The sequence below is a fragment of the Stenella coeruleoalba genome, assembly GCF_951394435.1.
Source record: "Stenella coeruleoalba genome assembly, chromosome: 13".
NCBI classification, from domain to species: Eukaryota; Metazoa; Chordata; class Mammalia; order Artiodactyla; family Delphinidae; genus Stenella; species Stenella coeruleoalba.
The window spans coordinates 71,439,389-71,455,534 of NC_137159.1; the positions used below are offsets into that span (position 1 = coordinate 71,439,389).

At 43.5% G+C, this 16,146-nt stretch overlaps 1 protein-coding gene across 12 annotated transcripts in view; it reads left to right on the forward strand.

The window, feature by feature from the left end:
• The first annotated feature begins 8,273 nt into the window (after positions 1-8,273).
• ITSN2 (intersectin 2) overlaps positions 8,274-16,146 on the forward strand; it is a 159,217-nt gene continuing 151,344 nt past the window's right edge. For 7 of the 12 annotated variants that reach the window (XR_013831102.1, XM_079941151.1, XM_079941147.1 and 4 more), the window contains exon 1: positions 8,829-9,043. The gene's annotated coding sequence lies outside the window, so the exon portion shown is untranslated. Of the gene's footprint in view, positions 8,583-8,634; positions 8,698-8,828; positions 9,044-9,072; positions 9,505-16,146 lie in introns of those variants that run through there. The other 5 variants (XM_079941152.1, XM_079941154.1, XM_079941155.1 and 2 more) reach the window with 5 other exon arrangements.

Genomic DNA, 16,146 nt, shown 5'->3' on the forward strand with positions numbered 1-16,146 from the left:
GTTATTATGGCTCACATTGGCCAGACGGAGTGTACATCTTAAGGCCATTGCTGCCTCTCCTCTTCAAATGATCGGGTGGATTCTCTTTCCTAAAGAGTTATGTTATTTACATGACAGACTCTTAAAGGAATCTAAGAAATAAGCCCATGTAAGTCACATCCTGGAAGTCTGTGGCCAACATAGAGAAGGGGCAATTGCATGGTGACATGAGGCCCTGGCTGCAGAGGGAGGAATCCCAAGCTCCAGGAGTAACACGCAGTGTGTCTGACTGTAAAGAGGAGCTTGACCTACTATTTGCATCTTCATATTTTGGGTAAATGTTCTTCTAAGATAAATAATTTTGGAAGTTGTTACTTGTGCACATTTAATACAAAAACAGAGAAATTATTGACACTGTAATATAGTGAGAGGGAGTCTCATAAAGAGCACAGACTTGAGAGTCATAAAAGTCAGGAGTTAACTTCTAGCTCTTCCACTTCCTAAATATGTGACTGTGGGAAAATGATCCAATTCCTCTAAACTTCAATTTCTTTGCCTGTGAAATGAGGTTTATAATACCCACTATACACTGTTATCTTAAGGATTGGAGACTATATGAGTGACTGGCATGCTCAGCAAACAATGGTGGTGGTGATTGTTAAATATTAGAACTGGATACCAGCCATTCTTAGCACTTATGGCTGAATGGCTTTGTTCAAGGGCTGTAGATTTTCTGACACTCACATTTTTCATTTGTAAAAAAAGCCAAAAATATCCACCTGTTGAAGAATGGCTTCTGAGGTTAAATTAATTTGCAAGCAGTCTATTTTTGTCTCTTCTTGTGCTTCTACACGTGTCTACTGAATTAAGCACTTTAAAACTAGATACTAGAAATGGGGGGAAATGTTTATTGGATACATGCAACACAAAAGGAAAAAAACCAGAAATGGCAAATAACACCGGTACCCAATCCTAACCTCCAAGGCAGAAAATTCTCCTGGAAGGGTGGATGAGGATGGCAACTGACTTCAGGTTGCTGACCTCATTTTGGGCAGTGATTTCATTGCTCTAGTTTTTTTTTTTTAATGGCTTATTTATTTATTTACTTACTTATTTTTGGCTGTGTTGGGTCTTCGTTTCTGTGCGAGGGCTTTCTCTCGTTGCAGCGAGTGGGGGCCACTCTTCATCACGGTGCACGGGCCTCTCACTGTCGCGGCCTCTCTTGTTGTGGAGCACAGGCTCCAGACGTGCAGGCTCAGTAGTTGTGGCTCACGGGCCTAGTTGCCCCGCGGCATGTGGGATCCTCCCAGACCAGGACTCAAACCCGTGTCCTCTGCATTAGCAGGCAGATTCTCAACCACTGTGCCACCAGGGAAGCCCCCATTGCTCTAATTTTTAAATGTTCATCTTGTTCTTGAGGGAAGTCAAGACAGGGCAAGTTTCAAGTATATCACCTTGGATCACAGACAAGATGGCAGAGTAGAAGGACATGAGCTCACCTCTTCTTACAGAAACACCAAAATCACAACTAACTGCTGAACAGCCATCGACAAAAAAACACCGGAAACTACCAAAAAAGATACCCTACATCCAAAGACAAAGAAGAAGCCATAATGAGACAGTAGGAGGTGTGCAACTGTGATAAAATCAAATCTCATACATGCCGGGTGGGCGACCCACAAACTGGAAGATAATTATATCACAGAAGTTCTCCCACAGGAGTGAAAGCTCTGAGCCCCATGTCAGGCTCCCCAGCCTAAGGGTCTGGCAACAGGAGGAGTAACCCCCAGAGAATCTGGTTTTGAAGGCCGCGGGGTTTGATTGCAGGAATTCCATAGGACTGGGGGAAACAGAAACTCCACTCTTGGGGGGCACACACAAGGTCTCACGTGCACCAGGACCCAGGGGAAAAAAGCAGTGACTTCATAAGAGACTGGGCCAGACTTTCCTGCTAGTATTGGAGGGTCTCCTGCAGAGGCGGGGTGGGGGGCAGCTGTGGCTCACTGCGGGGAGTGAGCCCTCTCGGAGGCCACCATTTTCTCAAGACCTGGCACTAACCAACAGCCTAGAGGCTCCATTGCTGGGACACCTCAGGCCAAACAACCAACAGGGTGGGAACAGAGCCCCAACCATCAGCAGACAGGCTGCTTAAAGTCTTCCTAAGCACACAGCTGCCCAATAAACACACACCCTGACAGGGTCCTGCCCACCAGAGGGACAAAACCCAGCTCCACCCACCAGTGGGCAGGTACCAGTCCCTCCCACCACAAAGCCTGTGCAAGGCTCTTAGACAGCCTCATCCACCAGGGGACAGACAGGAGCCAGGCTACAATCCTGCAGCCTGCAGAATGGAAACTGCAATCACAGAAAGTTAGACAAAATGAGATGGCAGAGGAATATATCCCAGATGAAGGAACAAGACAAAACCCCAGAAGAACAGCTAAGTGAAGTGGAGATAGGCAATCTACCGGAAAAAGGATTCAGAGTAATAAAAGTAAAGGTGATCCAAGAGCTCAGAAAAAGAATGGAGGCACAGATGGAGAAGATACAAGAAACGTTTAACAAAAATTTAGAAGAACTAAAGAAGAAACAAACAGAGATGAACAACACAACTGAAATGAAAACTACACTAGAAGGAATCAATTATATCACCTAAACAAGCAAACTGTGGCTTCCTATTGGCATGAAGTCTATACTCCTATACTGTTATGGCTCCAAAGCAAGGATGGTTACTCAATCTCTCTCTCCTGAGAGTGGGCATAAGGTCGGGATAGCGGCAGTTATCTTATATTTCACTGGCTCAAGATAACTTACTTAGGGAGAAGAAAATGGCAATACTAGAAATAAAAATTGTTTGTCCCACCAGTCTGGGCCAAGTAGTACAAAATGATCTGATCTACTGTATATTTTAAACTAAAACATTGTTGGGACTTCCCTGGTGGTCCAGTGGGTAAGACTCTGCGCTCCCAATGCAGGGGGCCCAGGTTAGACCCCTGGTCAGGGAACTAGATCCTGCATGTATGCCACAACTAAGAGTCTGCATGCTGCAACTAAGACCCAGTGCAGCCAAAATAAATAAATAAATATTAAAAAAAAAACTAAACTAAAACATTGTTGCTTTCTGAACACAGAATAGCATGGCTTGTGTTCCTCTATTTAAAAGGGGGGGAAAAATCACAACTCTGCATGGGGAAATTCCCAACACAAGGCTTATGCCTGACTCTACCTCCTTTTCTTCATACCAACCAAAGTTAGATAATCACAAACAGAACTTTAGCCTGCTCTCTAGGACTGCTGTGAGGATTAAATGAAATAAAATTACTCTGTTAAGTACAAAGCGCCATATAAATATTAGTTACGTTATTACAAGAAGGAAACCGGTATCACTCCAGGTTTGTGCTGGAGACAGCAACAGTAAACTAAACAGACAGCTGGACAAATCTGCCAGACATCCACATGTCTGACTCTTGAATACAGGCTGGATTCCCTTTTGCTGAGCTATACCTGCCAGCCTGGAAGCCCCTGGTGCTTCAGTCATGAATGGGCATATACCCTGTCCAGAGCCTCCAGGGCCTCACCCCAGTCTGGCCTTTGGCTCTACCCTGCAGTGCTGGCCCAGGGCCAAGTCTGGTTAACTTCCCCTTCTAGTTTGCCTGGTACTGCCTTTCCGGTACCATCAGGCCTTAAGCCAGAGTCACAGATTTTGCAGGGAACAAGTACCCCAATAATGAGAACATTCCTTCCTTCACACTAGGGAACTTCCCTCCTTTTTCCCCTAAAGTCACTCCTATTTCCACTTCTCTGTTTCTCATCTTCTCTAGGGCTCCAGATTAGGGTATGGGAGGTCAAGAAGCTAAGATAAGAGCAAAGGAACAAGTTTGTCCCACTGACCATTCCTCTAAATTGAGTCTCAACTGCTCCCCACTAGTGCTACTTCCTTGCTAACTCCTTGTGTTGAGTAGCTGGAACACAATAGGTTCTTAATAACTATTTACCAAAGGAACACAAATATCAGATTAATGAATCAGCAAATACAGGCATACCTTGGGAATTTTGAGGGTTCAGTTCCAGACCACCACAATAAAGCAAATATTGCAATAAAGTAAATTTTTTGGTTTCCTAGTGCATATAAAAATTATGTTTACATTACACTGTAGTATATTAAGTGTGCAATAGCATTATGCCTTAAAAAGTACATACCTTAAGTAAAAAATACTTCATTGTTAAAAATCCTAACCATCATCCAAGTCTTTAGCAAGTTGTAGCAGTAACATCGACGATCATGATCACAGATCACCACAATAAATAATAATGAGGTTTGAAATATTGTGAGAATTACTAAAATGTGACACAGAGACACAAAATGAGCAAATACTTTTGAAAAAACAGCTCCGATAGACTTGTTTGATATGCAGGGTTGCCACAAAACTTCAATTTGTAAAATGGCAGTATCTGTGAAGCACAATAAAGTGCAATAAAATGAGGTACATCTGTAGGTGTCAAATGAAGCCCAAGGCCTTTTCCTGGACCCTGACCTCCCCTATTCCTGGCCTGCTTTCATCTGTTTTTATATTCAGAAACTAGGGCAGCCTCAGCTTGGTTTCCCAGGTTAACTTTGACTTTAGTTCTTTATGCAAAGGACCAGTCAGCACATCTATTCTTTCGTGTGAGCTTTAAGAGGAAAAAGAAACTAAAAAAGGGACAAACCTTACTTTCCATCTATTTCTCAGAAGGGATAAAATCAATGTGACAGTATATAAGTATGTGTGTGTGTGTGAGTGTGTGTGTGTGTGTGTGTGTGTGTGTGTGTTTGGTAGTTGCACGGAAAGACTGTGAGGTTGTGTTATTTTCTACAGGAGAACAGAAGAGACACCCTAGCTGGAAAGTACAGTTGCTAACAGTAGAGGCAGATTAACTCCTACCGAAGACAGAAGGTAGAGGGGGCACAGCTTTAGAATCATACTGCCCACCACTTCTATCTCCAGATGCCCTGAGGATCAGGAGGGTAGAGCCAGGTTTTTCTGGTGTTCAGTGTGGAACACTGCTCCACTGCTAAAGCACATTTTACATGAACCCCAGATGGTATCAAATAGTCAAATATACATGTAACTGGAATGCCAGAAGGAGATGAGAGAGAATGGGGCAGAAAAAAAGTATTTTAAAAAATAAAGGCTAAGATTTTTCTTAATTTGATGAAAGACAGAAACTTACAGATACAAGATTACAAATGAACACCATGCAGAATAAACACAAAAAAGTTCACACTGATGTACATCAGAGTCAAATTATTGAAAGCCAAAGCCAAAGAGCAACTCTTGAAAGCAGCAAGAGAAAATAACATATTACACAGAGAAAAAAAATGATCTGCTCAACAGCCAACAGTCATCTGAAACCATGGAGGTCAGAGAGAATGGAAAAACATCATTAAAATGCTGAAACTAAAAAACCCCCCTGGGCTTCCCTGGTGGCGCAGTGGTTAAGAATAAACCTGCCGATGCAGGAGACACGGGTTCGGGCCCTGGTCCAGGAAGATCCCACATGCCACGGAGCAACTAATCCTGTGTGCCATAACTACTAAGCCTGTGCTCTAGAGCCCACAAACCACAACTACTGAGCCTGTGTGCCATAACTACTGAAGCCTGCGTGCCTAGAGCCCGTGCTCTGTAACAAGAGGAGCCACCGCAATGAGAAGCCTGTGCACTGCAACGAAGAGTAGCCCCCACTCCTGGCAACTAGAGAAAGCCTGTGCGTAGCAATGAAGACCCAACGCAGCCAAAAATAAATAAATAATTTTTAAATAAATAAATAAATAACTCCCCTGTCAATCCAGAACTCTATATTCAGGGCATATATCATTCAAGAATGAAAGCAAAATAAAAATATTTTCAGATAAAATAAAACTAAAAGGATTTGTAGCCAACACACCTGCACTATAAAAAACACTAAAAGAACTTCTTCAGTTAAAGAGAAATATTATCAGATGGAAACTTGGATCATCAGGAAAGAATGAAGCACATCAAAAATAAGTTTCTGAGTAAATTTAAAAACTATTTTTTGCCCTTTTTCTCTTAATTTCTTTATAAATTGTTTACACCACTGTCTTGGGAGATTTATTACTAGTAGAGGTATTACATATGAGCTCCAAGTTCTTCCTACTCTATATTGATCTTATGAGATGCTTAGAGTCTGGAATTGCTTCTGTACTCTACTCTAGCCTCTTTCCATTACTATGAATTTTTATGTGGGTTGACTGGGTAGGAATGGGGTGAAGGACAGAATCTTTGAAAACTAACAGAAACAGAGATTGCTAGAACATAGGATATATATGGTTGGGAGGGAGGATCAGTGCAGGGAAGGAAAACAGATTGAGATTAAATGCTCCCATGGTAAAAGCTAGGTTACCAGCAACACGCCTTGAATCTATCCTAAATTGTGGCAGAACTTGGGGAAGAGAAATGCAACATACCTAGCCCCCTACCCAACTTCTCACCCTACAATAATTCCTAAACTTCTTTAGACTTGGCCGGTACATCTATATGCCTTAGGTACTACTTAGTTCCTCCAGGTATCTGATTTCCAGTTGGTGCTGGAGATGAAAAAAGAGATGGTGGGATTTGGGAAATACTAAGGAGAGAAATTATAGATACAGTTCCAAGGTGTGCCCTATGGAGAGAAGAGGAAGTCAAAGAACTGGGATGGTGGAGGTACCACCTAGTGAATCATCAATGCTGAAGGGTAGGATAGGATGGACAAACTGGCCTCAGAGCTCTGAATGGAACCCTGGGATATAATTGTTTTAGTGTTTGGGGTACTATAGGCTCCCAGTTGTATTCAGGACCTCAATTTCCATCAGAGGTTCTTAGCTTTTTGGTCATTTTACGAAGACTTTTAAAATGTTTTTTACTTCTTTATAACCATTCCTTTCTATAAAGTTCATTTCTGTCTTGCCAAGGATTTGGCTCCTCCTTCAGAAAGAAAGAGGACTCAGGGTGAATTGTATCAGGTCTGGTCCAGAACCCAGAAACACAAATGACATTGATCAAATGATGGGAGGGAAATGGAGACTGGCTAACAATCTGCCTATCGGGAATTAAAAACAGGTTTCGGGCTTCCCTGGTGGCACAGTGGTTGAGAGTCCGCCTGCCGACGCAGGGGACACGGGTTCGTGCCCCGGTCCGGGAAGATCCCACATGCCGCAGAGCGGCTGGGCCCGTGAGCCATGGCCTCTGAGCCTATGCGTCCGGAGCCTGTGCTCCGCAACGGGAGAGGCCCCAACAGTGAGAGGCCCGCGAACCGCAAAAAAACAAACAGGTTTCACCTTACAAGCCAACTCTCTGGAGCACTATGTTGAGAAGGATTCAGAGGCCTGGACTGAAGTAGGGGCTCTGAAAGGAATCACAATTAACTGGTGATGTCTGTCAAGGGAATGAGACCATGTGCTCAAGAGTGCTACCTCTAGCTTGGGTGGTTTGTTTGCAGACTGATTAGCCCCCAGCAGATAAGGGTTAGACTGACTGGTCTCTAGTAGATAAAGGACTTCCTAGGCTAATGCAAAGGAGTCAGGTCTCTCTGTGTCACTGAAGCTCAGGACCTGTCAGGTCTTGGTCAGGTCCAAACCCAAGAGTTAGGAAAAACACTGAGTGTGAGAGCAGGAAAAGCCTGTTTATCATCTCTGATGTGTGCTAAGTTCCTCACATGACTTGGTTGACTAGTTCAGATAGGCCTGGGCTTTGGAGTCATGCCTCTCAAGCCAGCCTTGCTACCTTCACATGCCCCAACAGGTAGAATGAAAGCAAGCCACGGGATCATCTGATCTGCACAGATTTCTCCGTTTCCAACAAGTCATGGGGATATGAGTTTTGCACATGGGACCAGCCCCGCCCCTGCCTCTGAAAGCCAACAGAGCTCTTGGGTCTCGTACCCCCACTCTTGTTATGCCCAGAGGAACCACCGACTCCTCTAACCCCAACTAACAAAAAGGCTTTCTCTTGTAGGAGCGCTGTGTCACGGGCAAAACCTCCATAAATGGCGGTGACTTGTGTTATCTAGGCTTTTGCGAAGAAACTAGGAGCTGAAAGGGGAGAAAAAAGAGACACAATTTGAGCTTCACCTGTCAGGCAGCTATCAGGCGGGGAAGAACGTCCAGCATCCGCAGACCCTCAGGTGGTGGAGTTCACGGAGAGGTGACTAATTTCTTACTGCTCGGCCAGAGTATACGGGGCAGTTGCTCTGAGCGTGGATGAGGGTTGGAAGGCCCCTCTCTTGCCCTTTTTTGTTTGTGATGGAGGAGGGTGAGGAACGCTGCATGGACGACCGTTGGGTACAGTGAGTCCTTCTGCGCTACCTGAGGGAAAGGCCTGTAACACACCCATGAGCAAGGGTGGGAACAACCTCCTCCCGCCCCACCCCCCATTCCAGGGGAATCGAGCTCCCAGGTCGGCGAAGATACTGTAGTGAGTTAGGAGGCTCCAGGGAGAGCGCCCCGGGAGGTGCAGCAGGCACGCACCATACACCGTTTGGCCCTTTTCCAAAACTGTGGGGTCTGCGGTGGCGGGAAAAGCACCACCCAGCCTCAACATGTCACCTCGCGGAGGAGGAGCCAGGTGGGTAGGCGCCCCTCCAGGAAGGGCTGCCGCGTCCGGGCTTCGGGGCTTCCCCGAGGGGAGAGCGGAACACTAGGACCAGGCCCGCGGGGTCCGCTGCCCTGGGGCTCTGGGGGTGAGAAGCCGCGCCCGGGCCAATTTCGGGTTCCCGAGGGTGGGGGAGTCGGTGCCCGGCAGCGGGCGGGCAGTCAGCCGCCCGGACCGTCGCCTCCCACCCCGCCCCCCGGCTTCCTGCGGAGGCCGCGGCCGCCATGTTGTTGTGGGGCTGAGGCGGCGCCGCGGAGCCCGAGCAGCCGTGACAGGCTGCGCAACAGGTTCGTTGGCGGCAGCCTGACTACGAAGCGGCCGCGGCGGCGGCGGCTGCTGGGCAGGGTCTCCCGGCGTCCGCCCGCGCCCGCGCCGCTGGTGCCGAGGGGCGCGGGACCGCGCTGTGACGTGCGGGAGGCGCGGTGGCGCGCCAGGTGGGTGAAGCTGCTGCCGGGCCTGCCGCAGGGCGCGGGGCAGGTGCGGACGCCGCCGCGTCCGCCGCGGGGAGGCTCGCGGGCCGGGCTGGGCGCCCCGCACGACGCGGACGGGCCCTCGGGAGCCCGGGCGGCCCCCGAGCTAGGCCCCTGGCGGGCTTGGCGGCGCCGGGCGGAAACCTCTGGCGCCGGGTTCCTGCCCCCGCGGCGGGGCCAGGGCGGACGACGAGGGGCCGGGGCCGGGCTGCCTCTTCTCCACGGCCGAGCTCCGGCCCCCGGCCGCGGCCTCTTCTGGCAGGTGCGGACGCCGCGGCGGGCCGAGGGCGGCGTAGCCCCCTCGCTTTCGGGGTGCGGGCAGAAGAGAGACAGCCCTGAGGGGCACCCGCATGCTTTCTCGGAGCCCCATTTTATTTTCACGGAGTTGGTTTTCCTTCCTGGTAAGGGTTGGTGCGGAATGTCAGGTGAGCCGCATCCTGGTGCGTCAAAGTAGCCCGAGTCACGAGAGGCCAGTGGGCGGATGCTCGGCGTCCACCGCTCACCTTAAACCAAAGTTGGGAAATGTTACAATTTGACTTTAGTGTTATTGACTTCCCAGGGTGTACAGGAAGCACGGAGAGATGTAATCTCTTGGACCAGAGTAAAGTTTATTGCTTTTATAATTTTTTTTAAAAGACACCTGCATATGCATAGTGAATGGGTAAACCGAGGCTGAAACTGCAGATGGCCTTGCATTTTGTAGAAAGATGCTGTATTGGGATTTATTAATCCTGTGCTTTATCGTCGAATGATTGCTGAGGGCAAGTATGCTTCATTTGAAACTTGTATTGTTTAGGAATTAGGAATATTTTTGATGGAGCCAACCGCTTTGTGATAGGAATTAAGGTTAACACAAAAATGTTTGCTTTACTAAATGCTCTAGTTTTTTACTAGTGTTTACTTGCTTAACCAGAAATAGGCAAGATGTGCCTTGAAATTTTATGTTGTCCCAGTCAGCTTAATTTAGGTAGCCTAGACTCTGTAGGTTAAGCCTCTTAAGCCTCTTAAGAAAATTAATTGCCTCTCTCCCTGTGCTTGTTTGCTATGTTGTTAATCAGTGGTAAAACCTAAACGCAATCTAGAAACATAAAGTAGAACCTTTACATAAATTAATAATGACGTCCCTCAAAATTTAAAGATAGTAGCAGTTCTGATGTGCTAAGTTTCTTTGGCTGTGCCTACGATTTTCTTGTCATTTCTTTATTTCCCCCAGCTTTACTGAGATATGATTGACATATATCCTTTATTATTTCAAAAGTATGTAAGGTGCAAGTTGTTTTTAAAAGCTTCGTTTAAGGACAAACAGAATTTTGTGTTTTTTTTAGAGGACATGGAAAAAATGTGCATGGCTGCTGTTTTAGTGTAGTATTAATGAGCCTCAGAAGAGGTTGCATTTTATACTTTAATGCATGTAATTGTTCCTTTTGTTTACCTTTATAGCGAAAGGTAGAATTGTCTGAGAAAACTTGACCTGTACTGAATTATTGAGCAGGGAGGTACTATTGTTAGTTCAGCACATCTCAAGGATAAAATCCTGATCTCTCCTGAATATGAGGAAATGTGTTAGGCATGTGCTGGGATTGGAATTATGGTTTTAAAAATTTTTGTATTTTCACAGAATCAGAATAGTAAAAGGAACCTCTATACATCCGTCACCCAAACTCAGTAGCTTTCAAGATCTTCTTTACCCATTTCTTTCTTTCTTCCTTATCTTTATTTTTTAGTTTTTTCACTCTATATACTTATCATATCTCTTTTTTAAAATGGAAATTTTCTTACATAACCCTAAGATTTTTATTTTATTGTATCTTTAATACAGTTTCACAAATTTCTTTCTAGTAAGACAAAAAGACCATTATTGGCCATCTCCCTTTTCAGCTTCTTTCCTCAGTATTAAAATGTATTTACCATTCTTGTCATTTATTGAGTACTTACTGCCTGCCAGGCCCTGTGCTGTGCCCTATGAGTAGTTCTTTCCCTCCCATCAAATAGATAAATGAAATGTTAACCTGAAGGTTAACTGACTACTCTAGGTTAACTGAGCTGCTCTAGGTCACTGAGCTAGTAAGTACAGGAGCCAGGTTGCAAACCAGGATCCTTCTAACTTCAGCACCTGTTCCCTTATCTGGTACACTCATCTTGGTTCAGAAATTAAAACAAAAACAAAAGGTTATTTGGGCATTCAATAAATATTTGTTGAATAGATGAATGAAAGTACATATTATTCCATCGATAAGTAACTAGCATTTTTATATACTATATTTACTTGTAAAGCATTTATATTAACAAGTTCCAGGAATGATTCAAAATAAACTAATTACATTTCTCAAAATGGGGTATTTTATTACCATACAACAGTGCATTTTCTTGTTTTTCTTTTTTATATTCTGATCTTTTCAATACCTTATTTATGGAAAAATGTATGGAATAACTATTTATGAAGAAAAGCTTAAAAAAGGCAGATTTTTTTGTGTGTTAATTGTTAAAGGTGGATTCCAAGTATGAAGTAGAAAAATCATGTTTAAGATTAGTTCTGTAAAAGAATAGTTCTAAAGATGAAGATGCATCAGAAACGCTGTATCTTTTACTTGAGTTCATTCCTGACTTTTTGTCATCCTTTAACTACAGAGCACAGCGACTAATGTTAGAGTCCTATTGAGTAAGAGTGTGCATATAGGTATTGCTGAGAAGGAGGAACTGAACGGGCCTTAAAGGATCTGAAGGCAGAGAGGAAGTGGGGGAGGGGGGAGGAAACAGCAGAAATAGAAGTAGGGCAGTGAATACATCAAGAGATAATGTATTTTTACAACTCTAAGAGGGCAGCATATTTCATTTGCAAATGTATTATTTTGAGAGATTCACTTAAAAATTAATTTCACAGCTATATCAGGATACTGAATGATTGATTTATTTGTGAAGCTGTTTAGCAGTGATTATGGTAGACATTTAGGGATCTAATACCAGATGGCAGACATTTAACTTGTTTTACTTAAGCAACAGTTTCATGTTTTCTAGATCCTTTTCTTCACTAATACATATTCATGTTATGTGTTTCAATGAAAATTTTATTTATTTTTATCTTAACTGTGGTAGATAAGAGTACGGGCTTTCAAGTTAAGCCTCCTGCTCCCAGCTCCAACACTAAATAGCAACCTTGAGCAACTTATTTTAATTTTCTAAGCTTCTGTTTCCTTATCTGTAAAATGGGGGAAGTAACGTTACCAACTCATAGTGCTGTTGTATATAATATAAGGTGCTTAGCACAGTGACTTCTGCTCAGTATAAGTGCTTAATAAATGTTACCTGTTATTATTCCAACTTATGTCGATGAGAAATTTCAAAACTAAACTTAGTCTCCTTTTTATTTATTAAAAAATTTTTTTAACCTAGTAACTGGAAAAGAAATTAGCCTTTTAGGCCTTAATTTTTTTTTTAACATCTTTATTGGAGTATAATTGCTTTACAATGGTGTGTTAGTTTCTGCTTTATAACAAAGTGAATCAGCTATACATATACATATATCCCCATATCTCCTCCCTCTTGCGTCTCCCTCCCACCCTCCCTATCCTAACCCCCTAGGTGGTCACAAAGCACTGAGCTGATCTCCCTGTGCTATGTGGCTGCTTCCCACTAGCTATCTATTTTACATTTGGTAGTGTATATAGTGTATATATGTCCATGCCACTCTCTCACTGTGTCCCAGCTTCCCCTTCCCCTTCCCCGTGTCCTCAAGTCCATTCTCTATGTCTGCGTCTTTATTCCTGTTCTGCCCCTAGGTTCTTCAGAACCATTTTTTTGTTTGTTTGTTTTTAGATTCCATATATTTGTGTTAGCATAGGGTATTTGTTTTTCTCTTTCTGACTTACTTCACTCTGTATGACAGACTTTAGGTCCATCCACCTCATTACAAATAGCTCAATTTCATTTCTTTTTATGGCTGAGTAATATTCCATTGTATATATGTGCCACATCTTTATCCATTCATCTGTGGATGGACACTTAGGTTGCTTCCATGTCCTGGCTATTGTAAATAGAGCTGCAATGAACATTGTGGTACATGACTCTTTTTGAATTATGGTTTTCTCAGGGTATATGCCCAGTAGTGGGATTGCTGGGTCGTATGGTAGTTCTATTTTTAGTCTTTTAAGGAATCTCCATACTGTTCTCCATAGTGGCTGTATCAATTTACATTCCCGCCAACAGTGCAAGATGGTTCCCTTTTCTCCACACCCTCTCCAGTATTTATTGTTTGTAGATTTTTTGATGATGATTAGCCCTTAATTTTTTTTTTTTTTTTTTTTTTTTTTTTTTTTGTGGTATACGGGCCTCTCACTGTTGTGGCCTCTCCTGTTGCGGAGCACAGGCTCCGGACGCGCAGGCTCAGCGGCCATGGCTCACGGGCCCAGCCGCTCCGCGGCATGTGGGATCTTCCCAGACCGGGGCACAAACCCGTGTCCCCTGCATCGGCAGGCAGACTCTCAACCATTGCGCCACCAGGGAAGCCCTAGCCCTTAATTTTTAATCTTACCATTCCTAAAAGAAGGCTGGAAAATAGAGTAGAATTTAGCCACAATCCCATCTCCCAACAAAGAATCTGCCCTTTTAGTCCCCTTAATTTGGGGCAGTGGGGAGATGGGGAAACATAGCCTGAAAGAAGAAAATGTTGTATATCTGCAAAAGAAACAACAGCTTTGGATTATTACTTCAAAGTCTTTGAATCCATATGCTTAAATAACTTCTACTTTTCAGTGTGAGGAGTGCTTGGCTAGTGTGAGGTTCATAATGGGAAAGAATGATCAAGGACGGTGGCAGTGTGAAACTGCAGAGCCCACACAGATAAGGACCCAGCAGGGTTTGCTCCGACAGTTAGGAGGACACTGATAACTGTTGCTTTATCGTTTTATTTTTGCTTAAAATATGTATTTGGACACTTTCTTCACCCCCTCACCCCTCCTCCTTCACACTTAAGAATGACTGCTTTTTATAAAGCAGAAACTAACACACCATTGTAAAGCAATTATACCCCAATAAAGATGTTAAAAAAAAAAAGAATGACTGCTTAAATATAAGAATTAAGTAGGTCAAGTTAATAATTTCTCAATTTATGTAACATTAGGTGACTTTAATTTTAGTAAGTATGAGATACTTTTTGGTGAATATAAGTGAGAACTTCAGGATTAGTGAAGTTTGCTGAGAATGATGCAGGCTGGGAACACTTGTGTAGCATTCATTCTCTGACTTTGTGGTAAGCCCTAAAAACCGGAATTGTAGAGGAGAAGCCATGGTTAAGACTTGAGATTTAATTTCCCTTACTCTATTCACCTCACGAGAAACATTTTAGGCTTTCCCTCTGCTAAAGTTCCAGTGAAATGCTTAGACAACCTGTATTGGAAGGCTTTCCCTCACCACCTCTCCTTTCTTTTGGTGTCTGGTCTTCATTCCATGATTCTGATTGGAGTTATTGCCGCCTTCTTCCAGCATACTAGCTCCTACCTCCAGGATCCGGGGTTCCACTGGGTCCTAGAAAGCTAAGTCACTTGGATGATGGAGATGGAAAGAGCCATTTAGGTTAGAGACAGATAACCCAAAACTTTCTGAACACTACTTTCCAATACCTGGGTTTTATAGTCTTCATAACCTGGTGGTAATCCCATTTTGAAAAAGTACATGCAGCAGCTCTCTCTTAAATCTATCTTTGCTATTGCTTTCCTCATTAAGTTGACTTTACCCCATCTTTGTCTTTCCAGGGGCTTCAATGAAAAAAAAATCCCCTCTTGCCACCTTTTCTGCCACCTGCTTTAACTTTCTTTTCTTTTTTCTCAAACACTGTCTTTCCTCTTTAAAAAGTTAAACCCAATAGAAATCACTTGTAATTCTTGGTATTGAATTAATTCTTTTAGCAAATAATGAGTGTCTACATGCCAGGAACTGGCCCAACCACTGAGAATATAAACAGTGAAAAAAATACACAAAAACCTTGGCCCTTGTGCTACTTTTATTCAAGAAGGGGGAGCAGGGCTTCCCTGGTGACGCAGTCGTTGAGAGTCCGCCTGCCGATGCAGGGGACACAGGTTCGTGCCCCGGTCCGGGAAGATCCCACATGCCACGGAGCGGCTGGGCCCGTGAGCCATAGCCGCTGAGCCTGTGCGTCCGGAGCCTGTGCTCCACAACGGGAGAGGCCACAACAGTGAGAGGCCCGCGTACCGCAAAAAAAAAAAAGGGGGGGAGCAGAGACAAAATGTCTAGGAGTTAGAATTTGTTAAGTGCCATGGAGAAAAGTAAGGTAGGAAATGAGGCTAGGGAATGTGTGGGTAGGTGGGTGAGGGTAAATCGAGAGAAGTAAATTGGCCTCATTCAAAATTATTAAGGAATTCAAGATTGGGGAAGGATTATTGTACACATTTTATGAGTAAATTTAATAGTATTTCAGGTCATTGTATTTAACAGAAATGTTTATCATTTACTGTTTGGTTTGGACCCAGCAGATCTCTTAATATTTCTATTTTCTAGTAACTTAAGCCAGAAAACAAAAAACAAAAAACCTCAGGCACAACATGAGCCTAGAGCAGAGATTTATCAAATAGTTTAGAATAGATACCTTAATTTGGTTTTTTCTAAAAGTGCTATGTTGTGTTTGTTTTAAAATTCTATAGACTTTTTGTTTGTACCATTTTTATTGTGATGAGTAATATCATGTTCCTTGTGTAAAACTGGAAAGCTACAGGGAAGTTGAAAGAAGAAAATAATAGTCCGTAATTCATATTACCCGGAGAAATGTTCAGTGTTAATATTTTAGTAGATCTCCTTCTAGAAATTTTTCTTTGGGAAAAATGGAATTATATACTCTGCTTATATAATCTGCTTTTTAGCTTACTAGCATTTATCAAAAACCATGGTTCTACTTTATTATATATTTATCTACAATATAATTTTTATTGGCTTGCTACTACGGTATGTTAATAATGTCTAGTATTTATTGTGCATTTACTATATCCTGGTTATCAATACTTTCGAGACACTTTACATATTTTTGCTCATTTAGTATTCAGACTCTCTATAAGACCTGT